This window comes from Pseudorca crassidens, chromosome 1 (genome assembly GCF_039906515.1).
Source record: "Pseudorca crassidens isolate mPseCra1 chromosome 1, mPseCra1.hap1, whole genome shotgun sequence".
Classification (NCBI taxonomy): Eukaryota; Metazoa; Chordata; class Mammalia; order Artiodactyla; family Delphinidae; genus Pseudorca; species Pseudorca crassidens.
This window is the reverse complement of record NC_090296.1, coordinates 82758406-82778157: the sequence shown is the minus strand read 5'-3', so window position 1 is coordinate 82778157 and position 19752 is coordinate 82758406. Positions and strand designations below refer to the sequence as shown.

The window sequence follows — 19752 nt, the reverse complement described above, 5'->3', positions numbered from 1 at the left end:
TGTTTTTTCTTTATTATGTCTACAAGTGGTATTTGTTAAGCATATATATTTTAATTCTTCCTTCATCAACTTATCCACATTCAGTTAATCAGTTTCTTATAAACAAAGCAAACCTCCCAGCCTGCTCTACGGTCAAAAGGACACCCTGGGGACTTCCCTGGTGGTGCAGTGGCTAAGACTTCATGCTCCCAATGCAGGGGGCCCAGGTTCGATCCCTGGTCAGGGAACTAGATTCCCACATGCATGCTGCAACTGAGTGTTCGCATGCCGCAACTCAGGAGCCCATGAGCCGCAACTAAGACCCAGCGCAATCAAAAAAAAAAAAGAACACCCTGCCTCCTCTTTCTTTCTTCATTGTTAACTAAGTTTAGTTTTGTTTCTTATTTTCTGGGAAATGCTGTCGGCCCCAGCTTCCTCCTCCCCAGAGCCAGCAGCAAGGCACCATGGTTTCCATCTCACCAAGCATATAATGGGGCATCCTAGGGAGATAATGGATTCCAGAGAGCAAGGGGCCACTTACACAGAAGAGCCCGGAGTCTCTGGATAAAGGGTGACAGCACAGAAACCACACAAATGCACTCCTTCCATCACTGTCCTCCAAGTTTTCCTGTCTTCCATGATTAACTTCAATTAAGCTTTGCTTTTTAAACCCTTTGTCTGCCCCGCACACGGGGTCATTAGCTTTCATCCGGCGCAGCAGTTGGCAGCCAGAGCTAGCCCTGACACTTCTCAGAAACCTCAAGAAGCCAGATAATTGGAGCCAGATAATTTTTTAGAAACCTTAACATGGCTCTTTGCCTTGAACGTTTTCAGCTTTGACAGAAGCCACTGGAACATGGATCCTGAAGAAGTGATGTACCAGAGGGCGGGGAAAAGGTCACTAGCTTTGTCTGTTTTCCATCCCAGGTGCTGAAGATGGGCAGGCCAGCATTGAGATAGACCAGTAAACCAGTTTATTTTGCAACTGATTTAGCAGCTATAGGTAGGTTTTAACTTTTTTATTTGTAAAAAGAATTATGCATTTTATGGAATTTTAACTCATTTTGTCGCCTTCCAACTCTGAAACCCAAAAGCTCTTTTACCAGCCAAACTGGGGAAGGGGTAAAACTGGGATGGGGGCAGAGCTGATAGGATAGCTACCAGGTGACGTCAGGAGATTCTCATTCTAGGGCATTTGTCTACTGAAATCTTGAAACATCTCTCCTTTTCTAACACTCTTGTTCCACCTCCCCACGCTCCCACTTGCACCGCCCCCCGCCCCGCAAAAGAGAATTGAAGGCAGAGGTCTGTACATCGAAGTAACAACTCCTGTAATATATGTGTGCTGCCACTAGATGGCATCAAAGGTCCCAGTTCTATTGCTGTTCTTCGTGCGGCATACCTGGCTGGGCATGAAGAATGCAATGGTGAACAGAAAAGACAGAGTGCCAACCCCCCAAAAAAACTCCAAGTCTAGCAAGACAGACATTGAACAAAATATTATAAATAGTTAAATTGCAATGCTGGGAGGAAGCGTCAAGAGGCTAATGCTGGGAGTGGGCAGAGACAGAAAGCTCACCCCACGTTCTATGGGCTTTTGCACATGCTCCAGCCACTTTGCAGGTTGGTGGGGCCTTGTGACTGGTTCAGGGCAATGGGATGTGAGTGGAAACCATATGTGACACTTTACAGCCAAAGCAGAGAAAAGCAAGTGTAATTTCTCCATGCTTCTCTCCCTTTGCTGTGGTAGCTGGTGACATGACAGATGCTCGAGCCTTTGTTAGCCTGAGATCCCTGAGTGACTCTGTGAAGCAGAGCCCTCACTAATCCCCATGCTTCACCCCAAACCTTCACTGCTCACAGTGGGTAGGTAGCATGAATCTTTATTGAATTAAGCCAAAGAGATGGGGGGGTCGATAATTTTTTTCTGCAGTATAACCTAGAACATACGTTCGTCTGACTGAGGACCATACCATGCTTTCTAGTTGCAGGGATGGAAGTAAGAGTGAGATCCTTTTCCTCTAAGTAAGTGGGCCTTGCATGAGAAGCACAGACTTGTGAGGATAGAGAAAGCACAAGCAAGCTGCATTGCCATCTCCAATCCTCCTGAGACCAGTGGGGAGAAAGGGAGACTCCCTAACCCAAGAGGCTAGGTGAGGTTACCTTTTCTTACCATTCCAAGCCAGGTACTGAGCACGTGACAACAGAGCAGAGGGTATGATTTTTCCAGCAGACCCAGGTCAGGCCGGGGAAGGGCAGAGCTGCAGGCAGCTGAACTCAGCAGGACCAACTCACATTCTGTTATCTCAGCCTCGCCGCAGAGATGACCGTGTGGTCTTTTTATAGCTGCCACACACATAATGAAGGAGAGCAGTCAGGTATTTCGTGGTTGGGCTAAACCAGGCACCAGTAACCCCCCAGCCAGCTTTCTTTTCAGTTATGTATTTTGGGGGAACTTCTTTTTTTAAAAAATTAATTTATTTATTTATTGTTTTGGTTTTTTTTTTTTTTTTTTTTTGGCTGCGTTGCGTTTTTTCTTGCTGCGCACAGGCTTTCTCTAGTTGCAGCGAGCACGGGCTACTCTTTGTCGCGGTGCGTGAGCTTCTCATTGCGGTGGCTTCTCCTGTTGCGGAGCATGGGCTCTAGGCGCAAGGGCTTTAGTAGTTGTGGCACGTGGGCTCTAGAGCGCAGGCTCAGTAGCTGTGGTGCACGGGCTTAGTTGCTCCACAGCATGTGGGATCTTCCCGGACCAGGGCTCGAACCCGTGTCCCCTGCATTGGCGGGCGGATTCTTAACTGCTGTGCCACCAGGGAAGCCCCTGGGAGAACTTCTTATTCTGATATAATTTCATACTTACAGGAAAAAAAAATGTAAAAAGAGTGGGAAGAACACTCATTCGCCGTTTTGCCCAGATTCACTAGTCCACCTCAGAAGGGTTTCTAGAAACCAACTGATCTCTTTCATACCAAACATAGCTTTAATACCTAACTCAAACTTCAGTGTTAACATTCTAGTTTCATAAACCAGTTTTATATTTAAGACTTAACAAAATTTTTAGAGTATCCTTAAGAGGTAAAGAGTTCTTTCAAACTCATAAAGAAAAAGTAAAACTCTCTGGAAAAATAGGCAAAGGCTATAAGTAGACAGTTACAAGAGAAGTAGAATTGGCAAATAGAACTATGAAAAAAATTCATCCTCTCTAGTAATTAAATATAAATTGAAACCTCATTTTCCACCGAGCAGACTGACCAAGCTTTCCATGGGTGGTAATAGTTGTGATGGAAACGGTCTGAGGAAATGGACACTCTCATACACTAGTGCTGGTTCTGGAAATTGCTGCAACTTTCTGATTGGCTTATCTGGCAACAAAAATCAATTTTTTTTAAATGCACTTGTCTTTTAACGTAGCAATTTTAATTCTAGGAATTTATCTGAGGGAAATAGGCAAATACGTGCCCCTGACCCTCCCCTGAGCAGAAAGGTATTCATCATGACATTATTTTTATCCGAGTAAATGTCAGAAAGTAGGGACTTCGGTGAAATAAACAATGGTGTTTCGTACAAAGCACTAATAACACCACCTACATTGCACTTACCGAATGCCAGGCTCTGTTCTCAACACTTTGCATATATTAACTCATCTAATCCTCCCAACAAATAGGCACTACAATCACTGTCAGCATTTTAAAGATGATGAAGTTCAAGTGCAGAGGCTCGCTAACTCATCCTGGGTTATAAAGCTGCTGGATGTGGAGCTAACCTTGGCACCCTGGCAAGCTGGCCCGAATCTGCCCTCTTAGACATGCATCGTCCAACCTCGCACAGGGTGTGTAAGCCTCTCTCTGCCACCGTTAAGATGACAATATATTTATATTCACTGTCACAGAAAAGTGTTCATAATAGATGATGGAGAAAAATCAGATTATGAGATATTATGTACAGTGTGAAAACCATTTTAAATAAGGAATTATGTACGCATTTATCTAAGAATGTATAAAATGTGTTCCTCAAACAAAAGATTAGCAGTGTTAGGATTGTGGTAGATTTTTGCTTCATTTTTCTTCTCTTTATTTTCTATGTTTTCTACAACGATAGTGTAATTCTCGTAGTATAAAATTTTAAATGACTTTTTCCACTACCCAATCCTGCCGTCTTCTCTTTCCTTCTACGGATATGGGTCCCAGGGGCACTCCCTAATAAACATCCTGCGCGCTAAACTCCATCTTAGAGTCAGCTTCCCAGAGAGCCCAGCCTGGAAACATTGGTGCCAGGAGTGGCCCAAGGAAGCAGGCAATGGAATTATGTGTAGGAGCTGGATCATTCGCCATCCTGCTGGGGTGGCTGGACTACAGATGGCCTCTGATGCAATCGCTAACACTGTCCTGTGGTGAAATAGGCTAGTGCATAGATGGATGGGAATGCAAGAGCTCGTGTTATGTATTTGGTGTTAGAAAAGTATTGGGGAAAGAGTAACCTTGAGGGCAGTGAAAGAGGATGCCTGTTGCTACACTGTGTTGAAGTTCCACAAAAAGAATATAGCTCAGAGTATGGCCAAGAGCATTTACCAGGCAGTTGAAAACCAAGTGACAAAGCCAGAGGCTCTCCGTAAAAGCAAATGATGAGGGTTTCCTCGCCTGAAGATGGAGGACAAGGAAAGTTAAGGCCCAGACCTTAATAGGAAGTATAGCCCAAACTCCAGTGAAGGTTAAAACTCCCAGTCAAGGCAGGTTTGTTATACCAAAATCAGGAAGTTGGTTGGGGGAAATGAATCCTGACCCATGGGATGGAATATCTGGGTTGATTTCTCCCAAACACTTGAATTAATTCCCGAACTCTTCTAAAACCTCTGAACCTGAAGAAATGATCCACTCTCTCGCTTAGAGACACTGCAGAGGCCTCTACTCGCCCCAGCTACTGGCCACTTCGCTTTACAACTAGGATTAAGTTGCAGCTCACCCAGCTGTAGACATGCCGAGCCTGGTAAGGAAAAGAGGGACTGCCCCTACAACAGAGCACCAGGCCCTACCTGGCAGGTGCACACGTGAGATTGGATTCTGAGGGCACTATCAAGGAGGCTGGAGCATAGCACTGAATAAGAGGAAGTTTATTGAGTTGGAAGTATTTTTCTAAAATACAGATTTTAACATCCTAGTAAGGACCCAAGAAATGGTACATACTTGCTACTAGGCTGTATTCTAGATACACGGAAAAAGCAATGGCTCCTGGTAAATGAGAGAAAAATGCCAGAATTGTATTTCACAGAAAGACATAAGTACACTGGTGCAAGGCACACCAGCGTCACTAAGAAGTTCAGTGGTGGCTCTCCTTTGTAGACTGCTGATGATGGTAGGAAAGCGATTACAGAACTAAGCTACCTGATAGTAATAGAGATAACAGGAACCCCACCCCACCTCTTAAAAATAGAGGCCAGATAATGATGCTTAACTCTCAGAATGAATCTAATTATCATGAGTGGCAAGGTTGCAGTAATAGCCAAGAGGGTTTGGCCAAGACAGTTATAGAAATAGTTAATACAACACAGCATCCCTTGGGGCAAAATAGATGGGATTCAACAAAGCTACTCTCTGACTTACCATCAGAATAAACCAAAAATGGATGATCAAGAAGCTGAGGGCGCACTTCCCTGGTGGCACAGTGGTTGAGAGTCTGCCTGCCGATGCAGGGGACACGGGTTCGTGCTCCTGTCCAGGAAGATCCCACATGCTGCGGAGCTGCTGGGCCCATGAGCCATGGCCTCTGAGCAACAGGGGAGGCCATAACAGTGAGAGGCCCGCGTACAGCAAAAAAAAAAAGATGAGGGCAATTGCCCCAATAAAAATCCGAGATCACTTGCCCAGTTATTGGACTTAATCCAGGTTTTAGATTAGAGCCAACGGTGGAAGGAAAGGCTGGGAACCCAGAAGGAAGGACTTTGCAGAAGAAAATCTACAAATGGCCAGTAACAATTCATGGAAACCTGCTGATACCAGTTGTCTTCAGAAACATGCAAATTAAAACCAAGATGAGACACCATTTCACACCCATTAAAATGGCTATTACCTGAAAGACTGGCATTACCAAACGTTGAACAAAATGCAGAGCATTTGATTTGGGGATCCAAACTCAATCTCATAATCATCAGGTAGTAGACCTAGTGTAGTCAAAGCGCATGATCAGAAGCTAACACGTCCCTCCCCCAGACCCAAAGAAGGATGTAAAGGGTTCAGGTTGTGAATCCTTTGTTTCATGGCTTCCCCCCCCCCCCCCCCCCCCCCCCCCCGGTACGCGGGCCTCTCACTGTTGTGGCCTCTCCTGTTGCGGAGCACAGGCTCCGGACGTGCAGGCTCAGTGGCCATGGCTTACGGGCCTAGCCGCTCCGCGGTATGTGGGATCTTCCCGGACCGGGGCACGAACCCGTGTCCCCTGCATCGGCAGGCGGACTCTCAACCACTGCACCACCAGGGAAGCCCTCTTTCATGGCTTTTAAAAAAAAATTTTAAACCTTTAATTCCACTGTGAAAATATATAACCTCTGAAAACTTTTCAATGTATAACTTTTCTGGATGTTTTCCATGCTCTGCAAGCTGTATAGTAATTAAGCTCTATAAAATTAAGTAGACTTAATTTTAGATTTACAGAAAAATCAAGAAGATAGTATAGAGTGTTCCCATATACCCCTCACCCAGTTTCCCTATTATTAACATCTTACATTAGTAGGCCACATTTGTTATCATTAATGAACCAACATTTACACATTATTATTAACTAAAATTCATGTTTTATTCAGTCTCCTTAGTTTTTCCCTAATGTCCTTCTTTCTGTTCCAGGATCCCATCCAGGACACCCCATTACACTTGGCTGTCATGTCTCCTTAGGCTCTTCTTGACTGTGGTAGTTTTAGACTTTCCTTGTTCTCGATGACCTTGACAGTTTTGAGGAGTGCTGGTCAGGTATATCGTAGGATGCCCCTATGTACTGGAATTTGTCTGATAGTCTCCTCGTGGTAAGACTGAGGTTGTGGGACTTCCTTGGCTTTTTTATCCCGTTTTGGATAACTTTGAAAATGATCCCAGTTACTGGCTGAAGAGAGTTCTTTCTGATCTCTGGAAAACCTCAACTTCTTGCTGCTTTAGTGGGTTGAGCTAATATTCAAATTCTGAGTAGAGTCAGAAATAGTAGAAGCAAACGTATTAGAATATTTGCTTTCAAAAAAGACATACTCTTTTCACTGCCGAGCCTATAAAGAAGCCTAGTAATTACCATTAGCTTTTATTTAATTAGCATTTGTTTGAGTGGTACCACCTCCCCCATCACAAGGGTGCCTAAGTCTTATTTCAGCTCAATAAAGATGTTTTTCTAATCGCTTTATAATCCTTGTATTTTAATACAATACCAAGGAGCAATTAGTTTTTATGAAGGTAATTGGCATTGAAATATTACTTGTGCTTGAGATTCAGTTTTTTTTCATAAAAGCGCCATCACATGATGAAGAAAGCAAATTTGTGCATGTTTAATTGACTAACAATAGAAAAGCTAGCAGCTGCTCTTCTTGATGTACATTTGTGGCATTTTGCTGTCTTATAAATACCTCAAACTGAACAAATAGACGGAAAATTTGAGGGGGGAAAAAAGGTGGTTTACTATATGAAAATTTTGAGTTTTCTTTGTATTGAGGTATAGCTTATATACAGTAAAGTACACAGGTCAGTGATCGATTTGATAAGTTTTGACAGCTATTTTCCACTACCCGAGACAAAGCAAGGAGCTTTTCCATCACCCCAGAAAGTTCCCTTGTGCTTCTTTCCAGTGGATTCACCCGTCCCCCTTGACAGAGGGACCACTTTCTGATTTCTATCAGGGATTTGTTTTGCTTATTCTTAGACTTCATATAAATGCAGTCATACTGCATGTTTGTAATTTTGTTACATGTTTGTAATTTTTTATATTTAGCTTCTTTCATTTAACATATTTTGAGATTAGCCGTAATAGCAATTCAGCCCAGATCAAGGGAAATCATAGGCCCTTCTAGGCTCTATGCAGGGCAGCCCCATCTGTAATATTTATTCCTCTCGGATAATTCTCTTTAGTTGAGACACTGACAATCTAGGCCATCTCCAGAAGAAGGGTCTGGAAGTCAGTTAAGACCAAGGACCAGTTGAGAGAATTCAGACCTAGAAAACAGACTTTTATGAGGAAGAATAGAGAAGGAAAAGGGGGACAAGATAATGGTCGCACAATATTAGAAGGGCTGTCATCTGAAAGAGGAAATAAATTTTGTGTATGTAGTTCCAGAATTAGAACCTGTGGGTGGAAATTACTGGGAGGCAGTTTTCAGCTCTATATAAAGAGGAACATCTTTTAACAACAGGTCATTGGGGTACCTTGAATAGCAGTTGAGTTTCTCATTACAGAGGATGTTGAAGAAGAGGCTCATAGCTGTTTATCTTGGATGCTGTTAAAGGACATCCCATTAGGTGGGAGAGGACATCTTCCTATGACTCTGTGGTTTTCAATTTAGACAAAGCTGGGCTTTACCTCCACTTTATACTAGTTAGTTAGTGTGGTTTTTGACCTCGTATATTTCACATTGGCAACAAGGTCATGTGCTTTTCACTCCAAGCATCTCAGAACCAGCTGCTGACATGAAAACTTTCTAAGGCTGAGTATTCAGGGCCCCAAGTGGATTTTGTGTTCTTACTTTCAAAGCGTTCTTTACCAGAAAGGGTCCTTCTCAGCCTTGTTCTCCAAGCACCCTACTGGATAGCCACAGGCAGTATGAGGTCTTCATCCCTGATAAACAGGAATACAGCATCCACAAAGGCAAATGCTACTGAAGAGTCTGCCTTATCCTCCTTCAAGGTCCAGCTTGCCACTAAAATGAAAAATTAGGGCTCGGCAAATCTTTTATGAGCTGCTGTCAGTGAGTTGGATAAACACAGAAAAGGGGTGATGAAAAGAGAAGAAATATTTATAATAGAAGGCGGCTGTCCTCTGGGGAGCTGAAAGGTCTCCTTAATCTGCCTTCAACATCTGCACACACCCTTCCTCCCCAGTCTCCCAGCCCTTAAGCGGAGGGCCAGCCACCTGCTGTGGATGACTGAATGCAGGCTCCACCCCAAGCAACTGTCCTAGAAGAAAAGAAAGCGGAGGAAATCAGTTGATCATCGTCCAGCAGATCCCAAATCGACCTCTTATCACCTTCTACAGAGCCCAGTCCTAACAAGCATCTTCAGTGTCCTCGTAGCTTGTCTTTTCCCTTTTGCTTCCCCCAGCTACTTTTCAAGTTCCCATCCATCAGGAAACCATTTCTGTACGGTGCCTGGATCTGCCCCTCCCTTTTTTCTCAAAACCGCCCATCTCTGAGCAGCCTGCCAGTGAATCTCACCCACCTGCTTCACTCCCTGACTCCACCTCTCACAGCTTGTAAACAGCTGGGCATGCCAGTGTGACCTCATTCCTATATTGCCTTAGGGCACAGGCGAGTCATTTTTAGAGGTACACATAAGGTTTCCTAATAATGACTCAAGGAACACGTCCTTGATTTTTCAATCTGCGGACCTTGACAATGCGATGTTGGGGTGAAAGCCCATTGCAGCCCAAGTTGTTCACCAAGAGCACACTTCCAATGCCGCCTGCAGAGAAGGCGGGCCCGGTGGTGGCTCTCTGGGCCAAGAAAGATCTGATTTTTATAGCTGCTCCTTCCTCCCAAGACATTTGTGTGAGGCTCTGCCCCGGTCACATGCCTTGAGGACAGCTAATGGGCAGGATTAGGCTAACTAAGCATTCAGATGGGCACACAAAATAGCTAAAGCAACCTCAGCTCTTCCAAGCTGATTCTGCTTTCAGAGACCCTCGAGCCGGCCCACTCACTCAGAGAGGGGAAGTGGCTTATCCAACTCCTCCCTGTTAATGGAGAAACAAAGCCCAGGATAGGATGAAACCACCCGACACACGAGAGAGAGGAAGAAAGAGAGACAAACTGTAGCTGTTGGGGAAATGTTGGCCCAGGGCCCGGGGCCAGGCCACCCAGCAGACGCTGGCAGGCAGGCAGACAGGCAGCACATGGACAAGAAAAGAGTGAGCCACAGAGGGCTGGACAGTTATGCAGACAGTTATCCTCACCGGGAGGAGCTGGGGGCTCCTTCAAGCCCTCAAAGTCACAAAGCAGTCTTGAGAGCAGCCAAGGAAAGCCTCTTGGCCCCAGAGCGGAGCCAGAATTCTCGGGGCAGTGCGAGTATTTAAGATGCAGCCTGCAAATGGCCCTCCATCTCCAGGAGACTTCTCTTCTCTGCTAGCTCTCTCATGCTCTCTCCTTTTTTTTTTTCTTTTAAATACCAAACCAACACGGGAAAGTCCTAAACTTGAGGAGTATGTCAGCGAGGGCCCAGGTAACCTCTGACACACTCACAACCTGGTCAGCCAGAGTCAGAGCCAAGGCCAGTCCTCAGGGCCATAGAATGACCATAGTGCCGATCCAGTGGGGCAGGGAGCCAACTTCCACGTGCTTTAGGGGTAAGAGGCACAATCTCGGTAGTGGAAACATTGAAAGGAAAGTCTCCTGGTTTCTAACCTCTAAGAAGGAAAATAAATCTAATTTGGGCAATTCGGGGAAGCCAGAGGGATTGGCCAGCTCAGCATCTCCTCCACCCGCCATCCCCCCCCACCGCCATCGCCCCCCCCACCCCCATTAGCAGCCCATGGGCTCTTTCACCTCGCTCCCTTCTATGCCGCCAGCACGGTTCCTTCTGTGAACCCAGTGTCCTTCCTGAGACCAGAGCAGGAGAGGGAAGGGGAGCTTCTCACATGAGGTGGAAAATAAACTAATGCTGAAATTCAAAACAAAACAAAACAAAAAACAGAACTAGGCAGGACTAGGGCAGGAACCCACATTTCCCAGTTTGGGCATGACTTACCTTATGCAAGGAGCTAAAACATGGATAAGATAGGTTATTGTGTCAGCGGGAAGCTGGTGTAACACACGAAGAACTGGAATTGACTTGGTAAATTGCATGTCTGACCTTGACTCTGTGAACCTGTTTTCTCATCTGTGAAATGGGAGGGTAATACCTCCCTTACAGCTTCTGTACAGGAGGAAAAGGACATGCATGTGGCCTGTGCTTCTTGACATTCACCATAAAAAGATTTCTGTGTCTTTTGCTGTCATTTAGCCAGGCTCTGGCATTCATTTCAGGTTTAATGTCACCCCAAAACATACTCAAAATTCCCTCAGATATTTAAAATATGAAGCTTTAGCTAACTCTACATGCGACATCAAAGTACTACTGTTTAGGGCTTCCCTGGTGGCGCAGTGGTTGAGAGTCCGCCTGCCGATGCAGGGGACACGGGTTCGTGCCCCGGTCCGGGAAGATCCCACATGCCGTGGAGCGATTGGGCCCGTGAGCCATGGCCGCTGAGCCTGCGCGTCCGGAGCCTGTGCTCCACAACGGGAGAGGCCACAGCAGTGAGAGGCCTGCGTACCGCAAAAAAAAAAAAAAAAAAAAAAAAAAAAATACTACTGTTTAAGGTGAATTTTTTTTAAGTTATTCGTCTAGATTATCTGGGCTAGAGTCAAAGTTAGAGGAAATTTTCTAAAGTGTTTTGTGGCTCTTAACTGCTGTTGGAAACATCTGGGGCTTATTTTTCACCTTTGAAGAAGATATTGCCTCATAATTTTACATCAGACACATTGGCATGTTGGCTAGAGGTAGTGCACATGAGAAACCAATTCTCACTGAATGATACCTGGATGGAAACTTCACCCTGAGAATCTCTTCCTTCAATTTCCAAATACTCTTATAGAGCATAAAGGTCCTGCCAGTATTGAGAGAGGAGGGTGGGGAGAAAAGAGGGGTGGGTGGAGAATTAGAGAGAGAGAGAGAGAACTGTGCTTTGTTGATAGGAGGCATGAAATAGTAGGAGTCAGAGGGATCGCAGTCATCCTTCGGGTGGGGAGAATGGGCCTGGAGCCTAGCCTGGGTTTGGGATGATCCCACTGGTTCCCAGACTAAGTGGTGAGTCAGAGGGGCAGGAGACGTGGAGAAGGTGAGACCATCCTTAATGACCTAATATGCCATCAGGGAAGGTCAAGGAGGTGGGCCTGCTCTCCCCCACCTCCTTCCCCAAGGAGCACACAGCACACACTCATGTCCCCAAGCTATAGCCTGTCCTTTTATGACTTCCTCTTCAAAGCTTCCTTGATGCTCTTCATAACCTGATTTCACTTCTAAAAAACATGTTGTGGAGGAGGAAACACCCAGAGGAATCTGCCCCAGCTCTGTATCACCATCCCTCCCCACTCCAGATGGTTCTCATTGTGAAAGTTTACCTTCTGGGCTTTCAGATATGTTTATATTCTGCCTTGAAAGGCTACTTGCTCCACATCCCCTCTCTTCCAGGTCCTTCAGAAATACCCTGCTGTCTGCTCAAGGGGGGACCCCTATTTTTGTAGTCCCAGTCATAGGGCTGTTTACTTTGTCTCAGCATCCTACATACATTGTCACTTTTTAATCCTGACCCTAAGAAGCATGTAGTATTATCCTAATTTTAGAGAAGGAAAACAGGATCTTTGGAGAGAAGATTACTCTCTCGGTACAGAAGCAGGATTCTCAACAGGTTTTCCTCCATAATGTTGCCCATTCTATAATAATTTCTCCCTAAACTTAATCCTCAATTAAAAGGAAATTTTAGAAAATTTTATTTTAGGGGCTTCCCTGGTGGCGCAGTGGTTGAGAGTCCGCCTGCCGGTGCAGGGGACATGGGTTCGTGCCCCAGTCCGGGAAGATCCCACATGCCGCGGAGCAGCTGGACCCATGAGCCATGGCTGCTGGACCTGCGCGTCCAGAGCCTGTGCTTTGCAATGGGAGAGGCCGCGACAGTGAGAGGCCCGCGTACCGCAAAAAAAAAAAAAAAAAAAAGAAAATTTTATTTTATATTGGAGTATAGTTGATTAACAATGTTGTGTAAGTTTTAGTTGTACAGCAAAATGATTCAGTTATACATATACATGTATCTATTCTTTTTCAAATTCTTTTCCCATTTAGGTTATTACAGAATACCTAGCAGAGTTCCCTGTGCTATACAATAGGTCCTTGTTGGTTATCAATTTTAAATGTAGTAGTGTGTATATGTCAATCTCAAATTACCAATTTATCCTTCCCCCAACCTTTCCCCTTCGGTAACCATAAGTTTGTTTTCTAAGTCTGTGAGTCTGCTTCTGTTTTGTAAATAAGTTCATTTGTATCGTTTTTGTTTTAGATTCCACGTATAAGTGATATCATATAATATTTGCCTTTCTCTGTCTGGCTTACTTCACCTAGTATGATAATTTCTATGTCCATGCATGTTGCTACAAATGGCATTATTTCATTCTTTTTTATGGCTGAGTAATATTCCACTGTTTATATGTACCACATCTTCTTTATCCATTCATCTGTCAATGGACATTTAGGTTGCTTCCATGTCTTGGCTGTTGTAAACAGTGCTGCAGTGAACACTGGGGTGCATGTTTCCTTTTGAACCATGGTTTTCTCTGGATATATGCCCAGGAGTGGGATTACTGGATCATATGGTAACTCTATTTTAAATTTTTTAAGGAACCTCCATACTGTTCTCCATAGTAGCTGTACCAATTTACATTCCCACCAACAGTGTAGAAGGGTTCCCTTTTTTTCCAGCATTTATTGTTTGTAGACTTTTTGATGATGGCCATTCTGACTGGTGTCAGGTGGTATCTCATTATAATTTTGATTTGCATTTCTCTAATAATTAGTGATGGTGAGCATCTTTTCATATGCCTCTTGGCCATCTGTATGTCTTCTTTGGAGAAATGTCTATTTAGGTCTTCTCCTCATTTTTGACTGGTTTTGTTTTGATTTTTGATATTGAGCTTCATGAGCTGTTTGTAAATTTTCGAGATTAATCCCTGTCGGTTACATAGTTTTTGCAAATATTTTCTCCCATTCTGTGGTTTGTCTTTTTGTTTTGTTTATGGTTTCCTTTGCTGTGCAAAAGCTTTTGAGTTTAATTAGGTCTCATTTCTTTATTTTTGTTTTTATTTCCATTACTCTAGGAGATGGCTCAGAAAAGATCTTGCTGCGATGTATGTCAAAGAGTGTTGTGCCTATGTTTTCCTCTAAGAGTTTTATAGTATCTGGTCTTCCATTTAGGTCTTTAATCCATTCTGAGTTTATTTTTGTGTATGGTGTTAAAGAATGTTCTAATTTCATTCTTTTACAGATAGCTGTCCAGTTTTCCCAGCACCATTTATTGAAGAGATTATCTTTTCTCCATTGTATAGTCTTGCCTCCTTTGTTGTAGATTAATTGACCATAGGTGCATGGGTTTATTTCTGGGCTTTCTATACTGTTCCATTGATCTATATTTCTGTTTTTCTGCCAGTACCATACTGTTTTGATGCCTGTAGCTTTGTAGCATAGTATGAAGTCAGGGAGCCTGATTCTTCCAGCTCTGTTTTTCTTTCTCAAGATTGCTTTAGCTGTTTGGGGTCTTGTGTCTCAAGAGGAATTTTTATTTTCTATCTTAAGAAAATAAATTGATGCCATGGATTTATCTTTGAAGCAAGGCAATAACATTCTTGGCTGCCTATCCAACAATTGCCATCTTCCTTCTTAATATAACCCCAACTCTGTTTTTTATTCTACATAGCCAATATCTCTTAGGGAAACTAATTCTGCTTCAGGTTCAGGATGGGACAGACTGGTATAAAAATAATCCCATACCTCTTGTCTAAAACAATTTCTAATTGTCTTAGAAATGAGCATGTGGCCCAATTCTGACCAATAAGATATGAGGAGAAATTTGATGGGGTTTTCTGAAAATTTCTTTTTTGCTCTTAAGAAAAAAACAGAAATAGTGTCTCTCTCTCTCCCACTGTATGTGAACAAGGAAGCAAACAGCCACAATCACTACTGGCAGCCACCCAGTCATAAGAAGAGGAGCTTAGGATGAAGCCAATATGGGGAATGTCACAGAAGAGAAATGAGAATAATATGACATCACTCACTGACATCACTAAAGTACTGGATAAACCAACCCTGAAGGCAACGTTCCATCTCTGGATTTTATGCCTAATAAGCAAATACATTTTTACATGATGTTAACAAATTTGATTTAGGTTGTTTGTTCTTCACAGCTGGAAGCATCTTTAACTGATGCTGGGGTCTGTCACATCTCCAGCATCCACATGACTGTGTACTCATCATTCACATTTTGAATGATAGTCGAGAGACCCCATACAACCCTCAATCAACAAACAAAAGCCAGGTTTTGGATGTGGCAAGTTTTGTGTGGTACCTTAAAGCTGGAACAAGTTTTTTGTCATTGGGCAGCCGCTGAAAGATGAAGTCAGTTTTCCCTTCCCTTGAGTCTGGGCTGGCCATATGGCCTCTTCTGACTAACACAATGCAGTGAAAGTGGCATTGGATAACTTCTGAGGCTGGGCCTTAAGAGACTTGCAACTTTCATCATGCCACTTGGAACACTCCCTCTTAGAACCCAGTGACCCTGTAAGACATCCACCTATCCTGTGACCATCTTGCCATTAAGAAGCCCAAGCTAGCTGTAAGAGAGAAAGAGACAGACAGGCAGACAGACCCTGTGGAGTAGCACTGAGGTGCCAGACATGATAAAACCTTCTTGAATGCAGCCAAGTGAACCCCAGCAGACTCCGTAGAGAGCTAAGAAACACTCAGCTGAGCCCTATCCAAATTCATGACTCACAAATAAAAATAAGTAAAGATGTAGTTTTGTGGTAGTTTATTGTACAGCCATAGATAACTGAAACGAGAAGAAAATATAGAAACTCTTTTTTCACAAGCTTCAGTAACAGAAACAAAAAGCTTTCTGCTGAACCCTTGTCTATCTAGAAACTTCATTAGTCAGCACACTCCATTCCCCCAGTGCCTCAGCTAATCCTGGATTTAAGAATGTATGACCACATAGTAAGATGGGGACACGTAGCAGGTGAATGTAAGGATGATGTTGTTCTACTACTGCTCGCCTCTACCATGATCAGATCTTGGGTTCTCATCAGAGTTTTCAAAAGACTAAAGAAAATGTGTGGGAGAATGATATGCACCCAAGAGGAGCCCACTTCCTTGGTCTCATGAGTGTTCTCCATCTACATACACACACGTACATCCACTAAGTGTGAGTTCTCGCCAGTTTCTAGTCTTTATGCTTGGCAGGACAGCTATTATTCAAGCATTTGTCCCATAAAAAGTCAGTAGAATTGGAAATAGCCACCAGTTTCTTTTTAAGCCGAACTGAAATTTTGAGCTAAATTCATTTTAACTAGGGATTTATGACGGGAAAGGAATAGTTCTAATTAAATAAGTATGAGCCTCAGACAGTGTGAATAATGACCCATTGGAAGTTTCCCAGTCCCCTAAAAGCTAATTAACAGCTCATAACTGGCTTCCCTTTGTGTCTCAAGGCAAGCATGAAAAGGAGGCCTTGACTGACTAATGAGATCTGCTCAAACCGGATTAAAAATGAAAATTGGCTTTACAGACTCCAGACCTGCAAATGCACTCCACGTGAAAAGAAAGGATTATTTTTAAGGCATCTGGGCAATCAATGTGGGAACAGAGCTGGTGTACAGCCGAAGGCATTGATCAGCTAACACCCTCAGGGTGAAGCCTTTGCACCCGCCTAGACAGAGGACCAGATGGCCAGCTGAGAGGGAAATGGCTTCCCCATTGTCATGCTGTCTCAGGGTTTGAGAGCGAAAGCCAAATAGCCTTTGCAGAGACCAGTTCTTCCTCCGTCATGTTTGTATTTCAGATAAGTGTTAAGGTAGACAGACAGCAAATTAGAAGCCAATAAATACCAATTTCCACCTCTGCGAGTCCATATTAGGAATTCTTCCTCCATCAGAACTGAAGACCAGCTCTTCACTCTTAAAGGAGATGTGCTCAGCTTTCCCGAGGCAGTAGTAAGCCTATACCATGGCCACCTCCCACAGAACACTTACTGGAAAATGTTCTTGAATAGGCAGTCGTGGACTCTGGGAAAATACTGCGTGGATATTCAGGAGCCCCTCTGCTGGAGATGCCACATCCCTTTTATGTGGCTGGTAGTGATAGTCACACTGGCTAAACCCTAGGCAAGCCCCCGCTTTTACCACCACTCCCCCTCCCCCCCAAAAAAAATACTAAATTAGGATATAGAGCCAATATTTATTTGCCCCATAGAATTCCATTCAGTGCATGGGTATTGCTTTCAGTCATGGTGGAGCAGTGGTGGCGAGGGGCTCCCCTATTACCGTGAATAGTTAAAGGCCACAGTTAAAGGCGTGCTGATTTGGGGTTACCACAGAGCAGATGGAAATCTTCATCACTTGGCTGACCCACAAACAGCAGATTAAATGTAGAGAGTAGAGGAGGAACAACTTCCTGAGTTCATAAATAAAATGTATGACCTGCCCTAGTCAGGCAATGGGATGCTTTCTGTTAGCCAAATAGGTTGCCACTGTTCAAAAACTTAGGACGATGTTGAATTGAATTGAATTTTTATTTGATTTTTAAAAGGCGTTGGAGGGCTTCCCTGGTGGTGCAGTGGTTGAGAGTCCGCCTGCCGATGCAGGGAACACGGGTTTGTTTCCCGGTCCGTGAAGATCCCACATGCCGCGGAGCGGCTGGGCCCGTGAGCCATGGCCGCTGAGCCTGCGCGTCCGGAGCCTGTGCTCCGCGACGGGAGAGGCCACAGCGGTGAGAGGCCCGCGTACCGCAAAAAAAAAAAAAAAAAAGGCGTTGGAGACTTTGTAGTGCTTTCAGTTCTTCATGACAAGCCTCATCAAAAAGTGAATAAGAGCTAATGGATAAAACAATCAAAAGATTGGAAAGCCAGGTTTACCAAGCAGATTTGAATGTGTTATGCCTATCCTGCATCCCAGAAGAAGATTCCTAACCTTCCAATAGTTCAGTATCTTTAGTTTCCCCCCGCCATGTTACCATGGTGAAGATAGAACCACGTCAAGGTTGCACAGTGCTTTTCCTTCTCTCTCAAGAACATCTCCAATGGGTGCTCCTCACTTTCATCCACCCAGATCAAAAAAATCAATCAGGGCTTCCCTGGTGGCGCAGTGGTTGAGAGTCCGCCTGCTGATGCAGGGGACACGGGTTCGTGCCTCCGTCTGGGAAGATCCCACATGCCGCGGAGCGGCTGGGCCCGTGAGCCATGGCCGCTGAGCCTGCGCCTCCGGAGCCTGTGCTCCGCAATAGGAGAGGCCACAACAGTGAGAGGCCCGCATACCGCAAAAAAAAAAAAAAAAAAAATCAATCAGAAGCCAAAAACCATCAGGGCTTTCCTGGTGGCACAGTGGTTTAGAATCTGCCTGCCAATGCAGGGGACACGGGTTCGAGCCCTGGACTGGGAAGATCCCACATGCCGCAGAGCAGCTAAGCCCATGCGCCACAACTACTGAAGCCCGCACACCTGGAGCCCGTGCTCCACAACAAGAAAATCCACTGCAATGAGAAGCCCGCGCACCTCAACAAAGACCCAATGCAGCCATAAATAAATAAATAAATTTATTTAAAAAAAAGAAATGAAACCAAGAATCATCAGACCTTATACCAGACAACACAAGAACCAAGTCCACATCCAAAAAAATGTATGGAGTACACCTAGCCTCTATCTACTCCTTGCAGGGCTTAATGCCAACCCATTTGGTTTATTGCCAAGAAAGGTGGTAACTCTCAAAGGATGCTGCAGACGCACTAGACAGCAGTTAATTAACACTCTCTCAAGGTGAACAGAAGCGCTCTTCCAGGCTGGAAAGAATCTCTTTTTTTTTTTTTTTCAGAACTGTGACTTGGCACTGACAGTTCAAAACTGTCAACAGTAATTTGGGGCACGGGAATATGTCTCTTTAGTTATTTTAATCAGCAGCCTGTAGTGAGCACACTTCCACTGCAGAGTTCCATCTGCATAAGCTTTTATGGAAGATTGGAAATAACATCATGTCTGCCCTCAATTAGTTGATGGGGTTAAGAAGTTAGGACCAGCACAGACACCATTATAAAGGATATAGGTAAGCCCATAAAAAGTAATATTACATTAGCATTGTGAATGTATGGAGTAAGAATGACTGAAGGATGGCCAGCTTTTAAATTTGAGTTAAGCTCTTCAAGGATGAGGACATTTAAACTAGTGTATTGGACGGAGTGGTGGATGGGGATCAACAGCAGAGAGGCAAGCAAGTAAATCCTGTGCAACGATCCATGCTAGGTATGGCCAGGGGAAAACAATAACTCCTTCAAAATTCAGGACTTAGTAAGAAAAAGAGGAAATTCAGGTGTTCTTTACATCTCATTCATGCTAAACAAGTTCCAGTATAGGGTGCCTCGTGACTGATAGTGTATTTTGAAGCCTTCACTCTTTTTTCCCTTTTTAAGGGCTATGGATTGTGGTCAAATAGTAAAAGTCGACACTTTCATTTACAGAAAAATCAGCATTTCCAGGGGACTTGGAAATAATACCATTCTGAAATGCTTTGTCCTGACTGTTAAAACATTAATCCCAAAGGGAACCAGAATTTTTCATTTTCAAGGTCTACAAAAAGTTGATCCGATGTTTGATTTCTAATCATTTTCTTCGCTCCCTCACATATAGTATTCCCAAATGATAGAATTGTAGTATTTAAGAATTTATTTTAAGGGTCATCTGGTCTAGTTCCCTTATTTTGAAGATGAGCAAACTGGGGCCTCAAGGGGCCCTGAGACTTGCCCAAGGCCATGAACAAACTAGGAG

At 44.0% G+C, this 19752-nt stretch overlaps 1 protein-coding gene across 7 annotated transcripts in view; it reads left to right on the top strand.

Moving 5' to 3' along the window:
- RASGRP1 (RAS guanyl releasing protein 1) overlaps positions 1 to 19752 on the top strand; it is a 309379-nt gene that overhangs the window by 120228 nt on the left and 169399 nt on the right. The window lies entirely within an intron of this gene.